General features: G+C 34.6%; 1 protein-coding gene across 1 annotated transcript in view; it reads left to right on the top strand.

Moving 5' to 3' along the window:
* The first annotated feature begins 4,056 nt into the window (after positions 1-4,056).
* Positions 4,057-18,167, top strand: part of Rbbp8 (RB binding protein 8, endonuclease) — an 87,118-nt gene continuing 73,007 nt past the window's right edge. Inside the window, exon 1 of the mRNA XM_003474036.5 lies at positions 4,057-4,286. The gene's annotated coding sequence lies outside the window, so the exon portion shown is untranslated. The remainder of the gene's footprint in view (positions 4,287-18,167) is intronic.

Below are 18,167 nucleotides of genomic sequence, written 5' to 3'. Positions count from 1 at the left end.
CAATCCCAGCAGTTTAGAGACCAAGACAGGAAGACTGCAAGTTTAAGGTTTGGCTGAGCAACTTATCAAAACCCTGCCTCAAAATAAAACAAAAAGAGCTGAGGATGTAACTCAGGGGAAGACTTGCCTAGCATGCACAAGGAGCTACAGTAAAGGAAAAATAAAATATTACTTGGCTTCCTGTATTGCTCTTTTCTAAGTTCTTGTTATCTGTTGGTTTCATATTTTTTTCATATTAAATGCTGTCTAATTAGTTTTAAAATGCTGATTTATAACTCTGTATGTCTAGTGAGATTTATTGATTGATGTTAGGGTGACAACGGCTGGTAAATTTAACAGTAAAATAGCATTTCCTTACCTTGGCACAATTGACATGTTGGACGGCATAATAATTTTTTGGAATGTAGAGATGAGCTGTCTGTGTACAAGTTTTGTAAGATATTTATAGTATCCCTGGCCCCTACCCAACAGATGCCAGTCTGTAGCACACCTCTATTCACCTCCCTGCTTGTTACAATCCAAAATTTCTGCAGACATTGTCAAACATCCCTATAGGTATAGTCAGCCTTACTGTATAATCACTGCTTTAGGGGGATCAGTCTTAAGAATTTCTCAGTTTCCTGCTTTATGAGTAAAAAATTCGAACCTGGTTAGTAGCATTTACAAGTCAAGCAGAGGAATGGATCTGGGTATTTCACCAGCAACAGAGACAAACTTTGACTTTTTCTCTGTGGTAGGCAGAATAATGGCCTTTCAAAGATGTCCACATTTCCAATGTTACATAGCAAAAGAGAATTTAGGTAGTAGATGGAATTAAGGTAGTTAATAAATTGATCTTAAAAGAAGGAGATTATCTTGAATTATCAAAGTGGATGAAGGGTGCAACAGAGACAAGATCAGAACGATGGAATGAGAAGACTTAAGCACACACTGTTGGTGCTGAATACAAAAGAGAACCAAGGGCCAAGAAATGCAAGCAAATATTAGAGGCTGGAAAAAGAAAAAGAAAAAAAAACTCTAGAGATTTTCTCCCCAGAGCCTCCATATAGCAGGAACACAGTGTCTTAGTTACTTCCTTTTTTCTGTGACACAATATCCAACACCTGTAAATTAAGGGAGATAAGGTTTATTTTGGTTCAGAGTTTGTAGAGATTTCAATCCATTGTCAGCTGGCCCCAAGGGAATGTAACACAGAGGAAAAGTGGCTCATGGTTTGGCCACAGAAGCAGAAAAAAAATGAAGTGAGGAACAGAAAAGAGATAAATCTTTCTGGTTGACATTCCCCAGGAATGGACTTCTTCCAACCAGCTCCCACCTCTCACAGCAGCTCAGCATAAACCCCCATAATCCAGTCACCTCCCAAAAGCCCATTAATGCACTCAGGAGGCTCTGGGGGACATTTTTTTTATCTAACCATAACATACAACCTTGCTGTTACCCTGATCTTATAGTCCACTGGACCCAGTCTAGACTTCTAACCTCCAGAACTGTAAATTTGTGTTTTCTTAAGCCACTAAGTTTGGTGTAATTTTGTATAGAAAATATAGGAAACTAGAACAGTCCCTTTGTCCTACATATCTTCTGCCAAGGCTAAAGATGGGGTAATTTCCATACTTCCTTAGGGAAGAAGCCTATAGACAAAACTGCCCTTTAGGTAATTTTTTTTCTAACTAACTCTCCTGTTCCAACTCCATCCCACTCCACAAGACTATTAATAGGTTACTTGTTCCTCCAATTCCTGCAGTTTTCCAACATCTTGCCCCAGAGCCTGCCTTGCTTTTATAATGGAAAGTACGGTAGTTACTCTGCTTTCTCTAGTCACTGCTCATGTTCGTTCATTCTTCAAAAAAAAAAAAAAAAATGATAAGACATCTCTTGTCTATTCACTGTCACTTTTCATCCTTAAGATCTAGGCTGTTTTGATTCTTCTCTGTCATTTTAATAGGATTACAAGAATAATGAAAATGAATTCTTATGCTGGCCTACCCTGTTTAAGCGTATCTATTTTTACCTGACATTTTATAGAGTCCTTACTGTGTACTACATTTTCAAATAAACCTTTATGCAACCCTTGTGCTGTGTCAATCTTATAATAACTCTCAGAGATAGGAATTATTGTTTCGCTTCCTAGTTTATAAATAAAATTGATGCTTGATTCAGATGATAATGCTAGTATGGAACAGAACTGCGACACAACCTTGTTTTTTTCACTCCAAAGTCCATTTTTGTAACCAATTATGCAACCTTTTTAAGGTTCAACAAATAGTGGCCCACTGGTCAAATCTGGCCTACATCTATTTTACAAAGTTTCATTGGAACAAGTTACCTTCATTCACTGATTACTGTCTCAGTCTGCTTTTGTGCTATAATGTTATAACTGAATAGCTTTAAAAAAGACAATTTGGCTCTCAAACTCCACAGTCTCTAATCCTGTATAGCAAAATGTGCTGAACTTTACTGCAGAAAATAACCTAATTACCAAGTTTTGAATAATGGTCTCAGATACTTAACATTTTATTACTACATCAAATCAAGAACATGCATTTTGCTTTACTTCAAACTCTGTTATCCTGCAGATAGCAATCTTTGGTCATAGTCAAAAAAGTCTTTGTGAAGTTTTCCCCATATTATAATCATACATGCTCTCTTTTCTGGGCTTCTACCTCATAATTATAGTCTTTAATGCAGGTTAATTCACATAATAGTTATCAGTTGTGGTTCCCCAGGGATCCAGTAAATGCTGACTCTAAGTAGATATTTACTTAACATTTTTTTTCTTAACAAACATTTTACTAACAGTCAGCATTTTAAATTCTGAAAATCCAAAAAAAAAAAAAAAAAGAGTACAGAAGCTTTTGGTTTACATGTGCTCTATTACTTAACTATAGATAGAACAGAAAGGAGAAAAAAAAAAAAACTGAGCTTGGAGTTTGGTTTATGGTCTCTGCAACAAGTGTATCAGAGTAACTGGAATTGTTTGGTCAACATCCCAGGCCTACTGAATCAGAATCTCTAGAAGGCAGGCCCAAACAATCTGTATGTTTAATCAATGCTTTAGATGATTCTTAAGAGGTAAAGTTTCCTATCTAATAGTAGATAGGAAAGACTTTCTAAATGTGCAGGTATTATGAGACTTAGAACAAATCTCACTCGATCACCCTTAATATAAACCAACTTCCATTGAAATATAATCTTGCATTGCTTCCTCCTTCCTCCCTTTCAAAACCTTACAAGACATGATTACCTGGAAACTTTGACATCATTCCCATCTCTTACTAAATTTGTTTTTTTCAAAACTCTTGTGAGCCCTATACTTAGTACCTGAAATATGGTAGGCATCAGTAATTTGTGTTGAACTGTTGACTATCCAAGTAACCCCTCTCTAGCTTGTTCCTAGTTATGTAGAAGTAGTTTTTCCACTGTTAGATTGGAATGGTATGAGGATCATTTGAGAACAAGGACGATAACACACCCAGGCAATGTTTGGTCAATTTATACCTTGTTTCTCTCCCTCTAGAAATGCTTCCTTGCAATTCTCAAGACAACTATCCTTGTGGGCAACACTAATCTCTCTCCTCAAGGCTAAGCTAAAACAAGCAAAACCGAATGGACTAGGGGAGAAGGTCAGGCATTATGGGATTCTTCTTCATTGTAGATAATCTATTTCTAGAGGCTTTAGTTGACACAGAGCACTAAAATACATTTTTAAAAGGATTACCTACCTCTGACAATAATAGACCACTTACTTATATACCTCTCCCAGGAGAGGTTTGTAACAATGGACTCCTGCTAAACCTGACACAGATCTCCTCCTCCCACTAGAACTCTGAATTATTTTGCTGGAGGCTACAACATTCAGAGTAGTTTGTTGGGAGTTGACGGGAGGTGGGGATAACTCACTCAGTACAAGCTTAGCAGAGCTGAGCCGCTGCAGCACGTTGGGCTAGCCTTTGATGGAGACTGGTAGGACGGGTTCTGGATCTACAGAAGAACCGGTTTGACTGGCCTGTTATGCCAACATATTCTGGTTTGATTCCATGTCCCACAGACGGTAGAAACCTGCCCAGCCAGTTAAATGAAAGGCATATTAGGTTATCCATTGCACACAGTATATAGCTTAGATGCAGCAGAACTCTTCCACATAGCAGTAGTGTCTAGCAAACCCTAGTGTGGTCCAGAGAGGTGGCATCCACTGACTTAACATTTATGTTTACAACTTCAAGGAAAGTGAGGAGTAACACAGCTGCTTTTGACCAAGAGCACAGATTTGCTAAATAAATTGAAGGGTAAGTTAATATGTTTTATATATTTTTCAATTTTCTATGCATTTTTGAAAATTAAATGTTTCAGAAGATACCTATTTTTAACCTGGCACTACCTGCATTATAGTTTTCCTGTAAAGCTGATTAGATATTGCTTTATAAAAATTGCATGTATGTTTACTGATTTGCTTAAAGCTATCCTGTATATAATATACTGTTACACTTGTTAATTGGTTGTGAGTATTGTCATTTAAAAAGCTGCGCTGAATAATTTTGCCAAATATATTTTATATATTAATGATTCATCTTAAGCCTTCTACTTCTTTGATAACACCCTATTATGTTTTTACAGGCTGTTGCTATATGGTAACAATTTTATATGGTTAGTCTAATTGTGGATAAAAATTGCCTTTTTAAGGTAAAAGAAAAAAGGATCAGCCTGTTTGGTGATCCTAGGTACATTAGAGGAACAATTCACAGCAAGAATTAAGGAGTGTGAAAAACAAAGATTGTGGAATCTGGTAACTGATTAACTATTAGAGTTCAAAAGCACTTGCTGAGCTGAATAGAAAGGAATGAAGACAGGTTTTGTCATGCCTATTAGTCTGAAAAACTTAACACTTACATCTTCCTTTCACTTGTATTTTAAAATATTTATTTTTATGTTTTTCATTGATCCAATTAATTTATTGTAGTAGTTTATGTCATTTAAAATGAAAGTTATTGATCCCTTTAGATTTATTTCAGCACACCAAATTATCTCTCTACTTTGGGACATTTAACAATATAGCAGGTGACATAGGAATTTATCCAGGAATTTAAAATTTTAAACAGATTTATACTGGATAATTTTCTGTCAAGAGCTACCTGTAGGTCATCTTGATAAAACTCTGCCTTGACCTGAGCAAGAATGATCATCTCATTGTCTCTTTGTGTTCCCACTTTGTATCTTTGGTCAAACTCAAAGGCTACACTGTTTCTTTAGGATGTTATTAAAGTAAAAAGAAGAAATGGAAACAAATGTTCAGATGAGAGTTTCTTTGTTGCACAGGAAACCTTTGAGTGCTCCTTAATCTTATTTTTAGGCGGTTTTGCATAAAATGTCTGAGAATTCAGCTTAACTTCTATAAAACTATGTATCTGCAAAAGGAATATGCAAGTCTAATTTTATTCAGCATATATTGTAGCCTGACAAGTTTTTGGTAATATGGAATAGGTAATATTTTTTCAGTTTTTAGAGAAGAGAGATACATATTAATTAAATACATTGTTGATGTTTCTCTTGAATACATTGTATATAGTAACTGAATTCTCAACCATATTGTATTTAAAATACAGGGCTTATTGTTTAAAGATAAATAATTTATTCAGTTTTTTATGTTTATTTTTTGGGGAAACAATTTAGAAGTTAAATACTCATTTCATTAAATCTATGAGTAAATTTCAAGCTTAATTCCACATTTTGGGGGGATTCTATAGTTTTTGTTTGATGGGATTTCATTCAAATATGTATTAAGTTCTAGTAAATGATTTTTATGTATTTTCTTTAAGTAGAGTCCTTTAAAGTACTGATATATTATGATGCTTTGATCAAAATTCAGGATATATGAACTTATTAACCAAAACTAGGACGCATTTCTTTTCACTAACCCGAGACACACAATTACACATAACTGCTTCTGTCAGCAATGTTAGCTTTCTTGACAATTTGTTCTTTCCTCCCTAAATACATTTGTGTTTCTTACTAAAAGCACTGAGAATCATGACTTTTTTTTTAGGTAGAAGGACTCTAAGTTAGTTACACTAAGGTGTAACTAGTGAACTCAATACTTCATTTTTGATTTGAGGAATGAATAGCCCCCAAAATGTAACTAAATCACTATTCATAATCCAAGGATAGCACTGGGACAAGAACATCCAAGTTTCTTGAATACCAACCCAGACCAGTAGTTTTTTCACTACCCTAGAATGACTACTACATAAAATCAATATTTCCTAGAGTATTTGTAAACAGATAAAATTTTATTAATTTTTATTAATGAATCATTGATGAACTAAGAAATTACTTTTACATTTTAAACTATATCATTACTGCCACCAAACACTTAGGGTATAGTGGCTAAATTTACAGATAATTTAAATTATGCCACTGGTAATAAAGATATCTTCCATTTCAAAACTTAATCTCTTAATGTAGTCATATAATTTTGGCTCAAACTGATGAGAGCCTCCTATCATTTTCTAACTTAGTAGTGCTTTAAGTATTTCAACTGTTTCACATATATATAGTGAGTCATCCACTCAGTGATTCATATATCACACACACACACACACACACACACACACACACACACACACACACACTTTAGGATTTTCCTAAGAAATTAAAACTTCTCTATTTATTTTGGCCTTTTTTGAGGCAGTTTCATTATATGGTTCAGGCTAACCTTGAAGTCACAATGTAGCCCACTATGTGGCTTTGAACCCATAGGGATCCTCTTGCCCCAGCCTCCCAAGTGCTAGGATTACAAGTGTGTGCCACCATGCTTGGCTTAGAAATTAAAATCTCTGAAATCTGGCATTAGCTGACAGGAAAATTTCAGTATGGAAAAATTCAGTATTAAAGACCAGAAGTGCAGTATTTGAATTCATTTTAGAAGTGACAGAACTTGTTATTTAAGAGGTAACCACTTAAAAAGAACTTTGTACACAAGTGCTAAACAAATTCCTTAAACATTTTTAACTTGAGGAATTCTTAGGAACTAGGACAAGAAACAGTTTGAGAACTAACGGCTCAAAAATGTCAAGTCTGATTCCTGTTACTCAATGTTAATTCTTAATCTTATCTTTTTACAGGTAAAAATCCTACCTGAGTGATGTTTCTAAATTTAGTAATTTTAGTCCAGTACAAGTGGACTCTGAAAGTCACTTTTGTTTTATAATCAAGAGAAATGATAGAATACTGAAAAGCATGTGGAGTTTTATGTCAAGCTAACATGTATTTGAATTCTGACAAACTAGTTTATAATTGTGAATTATTTCTCTTCTCTCCATCTGCAAATGAAGGAAACTAAAACCATTCATTGAGTTATTGACTTAGGGTTGGGGATGTGATTCCTTGGTAGACTGCTTGAGTTACCTGTACAAACCTGGGTTAGAATCCCTAGGACCTCAAAAGAAAAAAATAAATAAAATGGAGCTCTAGGGTGAAATGGTATAGTTTGCATAAAACAGCATGGTTCCTTGAATTCAGTAGGTAGTCAGGAAATGCTAATCCTTTCCCAACACCCAGCATTTTATATAACACATTTTGCAGGGCATGGTGGTACATGCCTATAAACCAGAACCATGGGAGGCTGAAGCAGGAGGATGGCAAGTTTGAGCACAGCTTTGGCAACTGAGCAATTCAGTGAGACCTGTCTCAAAACAAACAAATAAATAAAAAGGGTTGGGGATGTAGCTCAGTGCAAAGGCCTGGGTTCAATTTTCAGTACTGGGGTTGGGAGAGGGGTGATATGGGGATGAAATACATTTCAATAACATGTGTAACTTAGTTAACAAGTTTAACAAGTTTAGAAGATGCATTTTGTTTTTGTCATAAATAAAGGGGAACTTAGCAATCTTAGAAGGCATTAAGACTTAATAATGGATGACATTTTAACTTTCAAATTTAAAAATCATAAACCCACCCAATCCAATTAAAGATTCACTACAAAGAAGCCTCTGTTAAAAGCATTTTGAGAGCATTATACCAAGATGATTAAAAGCTTTAAATACAGTCCAGCAGAGTGGTGCATGCTTGTCACTTCAGCACTCTGGGAACTAAGGCAAGAGAATCACAAGTTCTAGTACATCATGGGCAATTTAGAGACATGCAAAACCCTGTCTCAACATAAAAAAATAATAGACTTGGGATTCAACTCAATGCAAATCACCTCCCCCCACCAAAAAAAGATTTAAATGTTCTTTTTAAGAATTCAAACTTCAGTCATTACATTAATGGAAGGACATGTAACACACCTAATTCAAATATTCTGTATGTGCCTAATATCTGAGTTTTCCAAAGGCTGTCTATATGTTATCTCCTATAACATTAAATTAGTTGGCCAAAGATTTTTTTTTTTTTTTTTTTTTTTTTTTTTTTTTTTTGTCTTTTTGCTTTTTATCGGTACTGGGGATCGAACTCATGACTGCCTGCTTGCAAGGCAGGCGCTTATGCCACTGAGCTAAATCCCTAGCCCCTGGTCAAAGATTTCTATACTCTCAGGATTGTACTCCTTCCACTACTAATTAAATTATTTCTTCAGGATGTCAGAACATGATTTCTTTTCTCTAAAACATGTCCTCCTGAATTAAATTACAGGTTAATATTAATTTACACTGCATTCTTTTGATAGCAAAAAAAGGATAGAAGAGTGCATCCAAAATGTTTAGGATATTAAAAAGCAATAAAATAAGATCTGATAGTTTCCAAAAATATTAAGATCTACTAATTGATTGATTGGGGACATAACCAATGAGCAAACATCACACAGGAACTATTTATGAAATACAATACTGATCAGAATGGACTTTAGAATACTGTGACAAACATTCTAAGAGCTTATCTAACTACAGCAGGGTCAACTGATACACCTTCCAATGAATGAGACAGGAAGTAGGTTAGGAGTTAATTTTAGGATCAACTAATAGATCTATTTCTAAAATTGATTTTTTTTTTCTTTTTGAGACAGGGTCTTACACTGTAGTTCAGGTTAGCCTCTAACTCACAGCAATCCTCTTGACTCAGACTCCTAAGTGCTGGGACTACAGGCATGCTACACCATGCCTGGCTTATAAAACTGACCTTACTGAGTTCTTCTAATCAACTTTAATTTTCTGAAAGATGTTTATTATCTTATAATTTGAATTTATAACTATGGAAAATTACATTCCCTTTTTATGGGAAAAATGAAACAAAATTTTATTTTCTTTTAAATTGTACAGCTTGTATGTAAACATTATACTCAAAGATAAAGGTACACTTCGCCAAAATAACCCATTAAGAATGTATGTTAATAACATACATTTTTAATAAAGCTATTTTATTAGACACATAAGGAATTTAGCCTATGTAACTAGTCATTAAGTTAGTATCTAATTTATACTTATTTTCAAACATTTAAAGTTGATAATACTACAAAGCAGAAGACTAATGGAAATTTTATATATGCTTTAAAAAGTTTCTATGTAAATAATCTGGATAATCCAGGTGTAACAACTAAATTTGATATGAGCCAAAAATTAAGTGAAATAGTATTATAACGTACAGCTATAAAGACAGGCAGACTTAAATCCAACCCATTATCAGAAAAATAACATCACATACATATTCAACCAATCTCCAGTCAGCATTACCACTCTTTTTTTTTTTTGTCTTTTTCGTTTTTATCAGTACCAGGGATTGAACTCACAACTGCCTGCTTGCAGGGCAGGTGCTTATGCCGCTGAGCTAAATCCCCAGCCCCAGCATTACCACTCTTGTAAACAACTACATACAATTAATCTGACGGTCCTATTCATGTACAGAAACTTACAAAGTTTTCACCAACTCAAAAATACTTGAGATGGAAATCCTGAGTTTCCTCTTTATCTGGTAAAGTTCTCCACAGAAAGTAGAGTCTGACACTTTTGGTTTACATACAAATCTCTTTATTTAGAAAATCACTTCAGGAGCAGATGTGGGGTTGATTACACGTGTACAACAGAAAGAAAAGACAATGCAGGAGTGCATTTTTATTTTTGTGTTTTGCGGTACCAGGAATTGAACCCATGGTCTTGTGTATGCTAGATAAGCACTCTACTACTGAGCCTCACCCCCAACCTCATGAGTATATTCTTGAGTTTATACCCACTAAAATAAACAAATAATGCTCAAGTTTAAATAGTTCTTAGACACCTTGGAAAAAACTTCAGAATTCCCTGCTAGAGTACATGAGAGGAGCATTTATCTATCAGTCCTTCAGGTAAGGTTTGCCTCATTAATTTTTAATTTCTTATACTTTTAAGTTGTACATTTGTTTCCACCAGTTTCAGAGAAGGTGCTAGGTCAGAAAGTCAGGTGACGGGCTTCAGGTTTCACCTGCATGAATCTCATTACCACCCAAAAAGCTGAGACAAGCAGGGCCCAAGAAATTACAATACATCATATTATAAGACAAATAGGGTCAAACTATTTTCCTTTAGATTTAACAACATAATTTTAAATGAGTTTTCTGAGTAGTACAACAATTTCAAATGGAAAATAGAGAATATTAGCCTACTTTTGTCTGATGTATTTGATACATTCCCACAAAACCTGAGATGCACTGAAACCTAATCTTCTGTGAGAAAGGTATTTTCTAATAAACTACAATTCATTTCCTGTATTTGACTGCCAATTTTTAAAGGGCCAAACAGTAACATAATGAACAATCAGTATATATTCTAAACATACTTTTATGTCCAGCACTGATAAGAAGACTTTACCACGTAAGTTTACATTGGTAAAATCATAGTAAAAACAAATTGACTATCATGGACCCTAAAGTAACACTTTTCATTATAACAAAACATAGAATTTTGAACAGTACAAGTTTGTCTTGGACTGTGTCCAAGAAGATCTGGTTACAAGAAGTAATTCATTATAACCTATAATGTGATTCTGGAGCTTGGCTCTGAAGAACACATTATATGCAGTCTCTTATCAAACATTTAAAATGGAAAAACTGAACAGCTGGTCAGGTACTTTAATTAAGTAAATTTCACATTAAGTAATTAGGTTTGTATAATGTATAAACAGTTTAGAGAACATGAAGGAGAAATAGGTACAAATAAAAAAGAAATAGGGGGCTGGGGATTTAGCTCAGCAGCATAAGCACCTGCCTTGCAAGCAGGTGGTTGTGAGTTCAATCCCTGGTACCGATAAAAATGAAAAAAAAAAAAATCTTACAAAACATATCATTTTTCCCTCTAACTTGAATTCTGTTAATATCATTTGCAGTTTTTTTTTTTAAGTAAGTCTTTCTTAAGTAGTTAAAATAGACAACGAGTTGAATAAGGATGACACAGACAAACTGAGCTAAAGAGTATACAGTAAGAAACAGCTGGGACAAACCCTGCTGAATAAAGCCCCATAACAAGAAGACACTATTTTCAAAAGGAATAAAACATACTCAGTTCTTTACTACTTCAGGTCAAATAACAATACACCAACACCTGTACCAATATTCACTGTCTTAGACTTGAAACTGGGAAGATCATATTAAGTAAAGAATTTCTTATAAGCACTAATTTCCACTAGCTTTTTCTACACAATTTGCTGTTGGGCTAAGTGATATTTTAAATCCTTCAGATATAATGGAAATAATAACAACCACTATGTAATACTACCTGTGTCATCTAAATTTAATTATGTAAATCAAAGTAAATTATCTTTTAAATCAATTTATCATTTAAATCACAATTTGCACTGCAATTCAACTATTTCACTACCACTACACAACTTTAGTGACTCGAAAGTTATATTTGATTATTTATATCTCTTTTTCTATGAAAATAGACATTTATCTTACAGAAATTAGAGAGGTAGGTGGGCCCTGGGTTCACTGTCAGGTCTCTGGAGTGCTGTCTCTGTACCTCATTGATTTCCCCATCATGGCTGCAAGCTGTAGACATCACAACCATACTCAGGCAGGAAGAAACTCGTAGAAAAAGCGCTTTCTTTTTGTCAATGAGGTAAATTTTTCCTAGAATCTCCAGGCAGAGTTTCCTCACATGGCTGACTACCACTAGCTGCAAGAGATTTTTTCATTTAGTTATATTAATCCACTTAATTATCATTTGTGTCACCTAAATTAGTATTAAAATCTAAATAATTTCTTTTGCAGTTTCTTCTACAGTGGGATCTCTGATTATTTTCTATCTTTTCTGTTTATTAAACAGCATAACAATATCTTCTATGTTTTGCACATACTTCAAGGTATACAGTCTAAAATTATATAGATAGAATCTTTCAGTCTTTTGTAAAAATTTTTGAGGATTAGGAGTTTCAGTCTTTGTATAGTTGGCTGGCTTCAGGCAGAAGAGGCATGATGGCAGGGGCAGGGCAGAAGAAAGTTGCTCACTTAATGCCAATAAGAAGCAAAGAGACAAGCCATAACTCTTAAATTATCTCTAAATTGTTTCTTATACTGTTTGAATGCATACATACATTTTATTCACTCACAGCAACAGTTCTGTGATATATCCAACATATATGTATATCTTCATTTTGTTGATAAGCAAATGGTAAGCTTTAACATTTTGCAGACACAAGTTATTTGCTCAATAGAATTAGAATTAACTTTAAATGGGGCTGATGCTGCTTTCTCAATATCAATCTATATAATTACATTTTTATACACTTGCAGTTTCCGGAACTCAATGATTCACCAACCCACCCCCAACACACACAGCTGAATTCTTCACATGCCTTCTGCCTGGAAAGCCTTCTACCAGTCTGTTCTCAATAGACAAGCACTTCAAACTCCTTTGAAGTCTTCTTTTAAGAAATTTCAAATGTATTATTTCATTCTTACAATGATCCTTAGTGTACAATAAGTATTAAAGCTGTCATCTTTCAGTAAGGGAAATAAAACTTATCTAGGAAACATGCAGATATCAGAGATAGGACCAGAATTTAAACCTAGATTACAACCCTTTCCTCAGTATCATAAGGCTGAGAATATGGCTATATGCCATCATTGATTAAAGAGCATGATGACAATTTTTAGAGCACTTGAAGTCCTATTCTGGTTCTGTCTGAAGTTACAGCATAGTTCAAGCCCTTCATTCTATTAAATTTTAAAGTTAGTTCATTGAAGTCAAGCCACTTAATTTCTCAGTATCTGTGAAAAGCTAAAAACTGTACCCAATCTACCTTTATGACAATTGCTCTTAGATTCAAAAGAAGATAATAGGAAAAGCACTTTGTATTTTATCATTGTTAAATGTTCTTGAATTAATTTTCTATCACTATTAAATAACTTCACAACTCAGAAATTTCAGAATACTCTTAATAAATGAAAAAGTTTTCTTTTAGGGTTTATGCAATAATCTAAAGAGAGTTTATACACATCTGTATATACATGAAAAAAAAAACCTCATGACTGCAAGAGCAATTAAATCTTCCCTTTATGTTAGTTTATATTTCAAATTCCTTAAGCTGCCAAACACATGATTTATCACTCAAACCAAGACATTTTTGAGACTAAAGGGGAAACCTATTAATAATTAAACTACAACAGGCATTAACCACAATTCCTACTGGTAAGCCAGGGCATATGGTCACTTATGTAAGTACTGTAGATGTGGGAAGATGAAACCTATCTACTAAATAGCCTACAAAGTCACTCAGCAAGGGTATGAAATCAATTACAATTTAGTTTGACTATAAATTTTTAATACTTCTGATAATTTAAATAAAACTAAAAAAAATACTAACATTTAGCTTTTTTTTTTTTTTTTTTTGGTACCAGGAATCAAACTCTGGATCTTGTACTTGCCAGGCAGGCACTGTGCAGCTCAGCTATGTACTCAGCCCCAGAGGAACTAAATTTTTAAGGTTATTTTTAAAATGGTACATATTTATGGTATACAATATGATGATCTGAGACATGTATACAATGTGATGATCAAATCAGAGCAGTAGGCATTTCTACCTCCTTAAACATTTGTTCTTTTGCTGGGAAACTTTAAATGCCTTTCCTCTAGTTTTTTGGTGTAAATTTTGAATTTATAATTGGAAAAATAACTATTAAGGTTTTCTTAACCTTACACCAACAATATGGATTAGGAAAAGCAAAAAGCCAGTATTTTAAACAAAGTCTACTTTTCTCAAGCATAAGAGTAGGGAAAAACTGAAAAACACCGAAGACAGTGTGCTTGAAGATCTTATAATTTGTGAGAAGCAAATACACTAAACATCACTATTTTGAGCAGTGAACAAATTCATGAATCTTCCCAACAGAAAAATTACCTCTTAAGACAAACATCACTTTTTTTTTCCTTTTTTCAACTGTTGAACCCAAAGCCTCACACTTGCTGGGTAGGTGCTCTACCTTTGAGCTACATCTTCAGTCCTCTGACTAATTTTTTTAAATGGTTAAAGGAATGAATATCAAATGTGTTTGTTCTTGTGAACCTAGCCAGCAATATTTTAATATTAGATTCCTATTGTCAGTGACTTGTTCCTACAGTTAGCCCTTCATAATATTTTCCATTTACTGTACTGTAATTATTATTCCCACAGCTTTATGGTAGAGTTATATACATGCACACAGGACAATGCAGTGTAACTTTACTGGATAAAAAGGCAAAGCCTCATTTTTCAAGATTCCCAAAATAAAAATTAATGTTTCCACTCTACAGTCTTAGTGACTACTCTTAAGTTCTTTTAACAACTCTGGCAGTTAAATTCTGAAGTTCTTTTAAATGCTAGTGTTAAGTCTTAAGGGTGAATTGACCATCTAACAAAATTCTGGGTCTTCATAAATCTATAGAGCATGCAGAGATATAAAATACTGCTGTAACAGGCTCCGGATTATAAATAATTTGGAAGAACTAGATGTCCTTATCCATTAATGATAAATCATTCTGCTAATAACAGATTAGTGACACTTAGTCCATTATCATTCAAACCTTGGCAATTTTGAGTTGTTTTGTGACAGTAAAAAATAGACCCAGGGCCTTCACACTGAGTTACAGCCTCAGCCCTTTTCAGGCAGGGTCTTGCTAAATTAATCAGGTAGGGTTCGAACTTTTGATAGCTCCTGCTCCACCCACCCAGAATGCTAGAATTACATGGCATACTCCATGCCTGGCTGTAATCATGAATTCAATTATATATGAACCTTCTTTATCAAACATGAGATAGTTCCTAAACTGAGTAAATTATATATCCAGTAAACCTTTACCTGTTACTGATATAAGATGAAGTAGCTCAGTGAAAGCTATTTAATAAAAATGAAACTACCTAAATAGCTTGTAGAAGGAAATTAAGTCTAGTGTAGCTGTAGCTATATATTTTATTTTATCAAAATAATTAAAAGCTTTTTCTGATTACACGAGGCTATTCTTTCTAGTTGAAAAGCAATGTATATTACTTAATGTCTACTATGTTAAGCACTTAAGCAAACATCTAAGACATCATCAAAATAAAAACTGTGATACAGACAGCCTCCATGAATGCTAAATGTACTTTTTAAAATAATTGTATAAATGTTGAAATGAACTGGAATCTTGGCACTAACAAATCATAAACTAAGCATTTTGGCATTTGGAATAAGATCATTGTATACTCCCACCCACAAACATCATGTACTAATTACTATAAACAATTTTTTAAAAATTAAATCAAGCATTCATTGAAGTTGGCAAAAATATTAACAGGACATACTTTTCTTTTGCCTTAAAGCTTCTTCTATCTCTTATCTCTTAAACAAGCTTTGCTGGTGTTCTTAAAATAGTTCTGACTACAGGTACAACAGCTCACCTGAATTTATCAGTATTGTGCATTCATGTTAGAGGTGCTGCAAACCATTATGTAAATAGTGATAATGATTTTAATCACTTATTTTACCTTTTGATCCTGGAGACACATTCACTCAATGCTGGGGAAGAAGATATGGAAAATGCCCCACACAAATAGGAGAAATAATGTTAAGACTGAGAAGCACATACTGTGTGCTTCCTACTTTCAGCTCCATGTTGGTTCTTTAGATAAATCACATGATCTCATTTGTTCACTCAACACTCAATTGAGGCCTCTGCTCTTCAATAAATTGCTCCTAGCCACTTATAGCCTTCAAAACTCAAAATGTAGCTAATCCAATGTGAGATGTGCCATAAAGGTAAAAGTATACAGGACTTCAAAAACGTAGTGTGAAAAAAATGTAAAGTCTCAATTTTTAATTAAATGTTAAAATAGTATTTTAGATAAGTTGGATTAAATAAGATATATTAATGTCGCCTAGAGTGTTTTTTTTTTTTTTTTTTTTTTTTTAGTTTTTAAAATGTAGTCATTGAAAAATTTTAAATTATACAGCTCTACAGAATAGCACTTTTCTGGGACTCTGGTAAGAACCAGGAAAACTGAGGATATAGAAAGTAAGTATCTGACAGCAGGGAACCCACAGCTTGAGAAGAGAAAACCTGAAAATAATTACAACATAATGGCACTGAGTGCACTGATAAAGATGTATTAAGGTGTATCTGAGACTGAGGAAGGCTATCTATGGAAGCAGGTAGGAAGGGGTGGTCAAGAGAGATTAGGTTAATTTGCTGCAAGTGGTGAAGTGGCACTACCTGAACTGAGTCTTTAAGGAGTAGAAACAGGGAAAGGATCAGATGAGTCATGACAAAAATACTGTAAAGAGCAGGAGAAAAGAGTTTTACTGTTGAGATAGGAAATGGGCAAGGTATATGGAAAGTATGCAGGGCAAAAAGTGGTTTCTGTGATGTCTTAAAACTGGATTTTAATCTTTAAGCAAGTTACTGAAGAGGTAAGCAAAGAGCAATTAAGATCAGAAATAGTGGTTTAGGGGCTGGGGATTTAGCTCAGCGGCATAAATGCCTGCCTTGCAAGCAGGCAGTCGTGAGTTCGATCCCTGGTATCGATAAAAACGAAAAGAAATAGTGGTTTAGGGCCCAGCATCTGTGAGGAGACTCACACAGCTGCCCACTAGGTAATAGGGTCCAAATCAGGCCAATAAGAATGGGAGCAGAAAGTAAACTTCAAAATTATATTTAGAAAGTCACATGGGTAGACTATGGTCTTGTCCAGAGTAGACTCTGTGTGGGGCTGGGGAATTCTCCACAGCATCACCGCCCAAGGGGGATTGAACCCAGGGCCTTCACATTGATCTATATTCTCATACCTTTTTAAAATTTTGAGGCAGGATTTTACTAAATTGCGGGGCTGGAACATGCCTGTTTCAGCCTCCCAGAGTGCTGGGATTATAGACATGTACCATCATTGGTTCTTCTTTTGAATTTTTATTAGTACATATTTCAGGATATAATGATTACATTCATGTGGGGAGTTAGTACATGCAGAGAACACATCTTAATGATTTTGACAACCCATTCCCTTTCCTCCCCCTCCCACCACGTTTTGGTCTCTCCCATTTGCAAAACATCTGTCTCCCTATTTCCTTTTGTCTTTTTTCACTGCTGAGACAAAACACATGACACCCTAAATTAAAGGAGGAAAGGCTTATTTAATTCAGTTTTTGAAGTTTCAGTTCATAATCAGCTGCCTCCAATGCAGAGTAGTGTGACAGACAGGAATTGAAAAGACAGTTCATGAAGGGCAGAAGGTAGCAAAACAAGCAAGGGGTGACCAAACCTCTTTCTATCCCTTTTATCTTACCCAGGCTGCTTAGGGCAAGTAGCACTCACGCCCTTAATTCTACTGCCCTTGCTCCTACATTGCACCATGAATCAATCACATGGTGTAACACATTCTAGATCCAGCCAACTCTGAAAAAGCCCCACCTATGACAACACAAGGCGTTGGGGCACACCTAGACACAAACCATAACACCTAGTTTTTATCTTTTATTTGGCTATTTAATTTACTTATACTTTGGGTTTCTCACATAAGGGAAACCATGTGATATTTGAGTGTCTGATTTATTTCATTTAACATTATAGTCTTAAGGCACATTAATTTTCCTACAAATTTTTCCTTCCTTATAACTCAGTGGTACTCCATTGTGTTTACACATTTTCTTATGAATGTGCTGCTATTCTAAAGTGAAAGACCTCTAGAATGTTTCGGGCAGTTTCTAAAGGACCATTTTGGCTGCCATTAAGGCCTACAATGTAGCAAGGAGAAAAGGGAGA

Source organism: Cavia porcellus, unplaced genomic scaffold, assembly GCF_034190915.1.
Source record: "Cavia porcellus strain 051 isolate PalLab524CR breed Dunkin Hartley unplaced genomic scaffold, mCavPor4.1 scaffold_20, whole genome shotgun sequence".
NCBI classification, from domain to species: domain Eukaryota; kingdom Metazoa; phylum Chordata; class Mammalia; order Rodentia; family Caviidae; genus Cavia; species Cavia porcellus.
The sequence above is the reverse complement of the archived record's forward strand: the minus strand, read 5'-3'. Positions and strand labels throughout refer to the sequence as shown.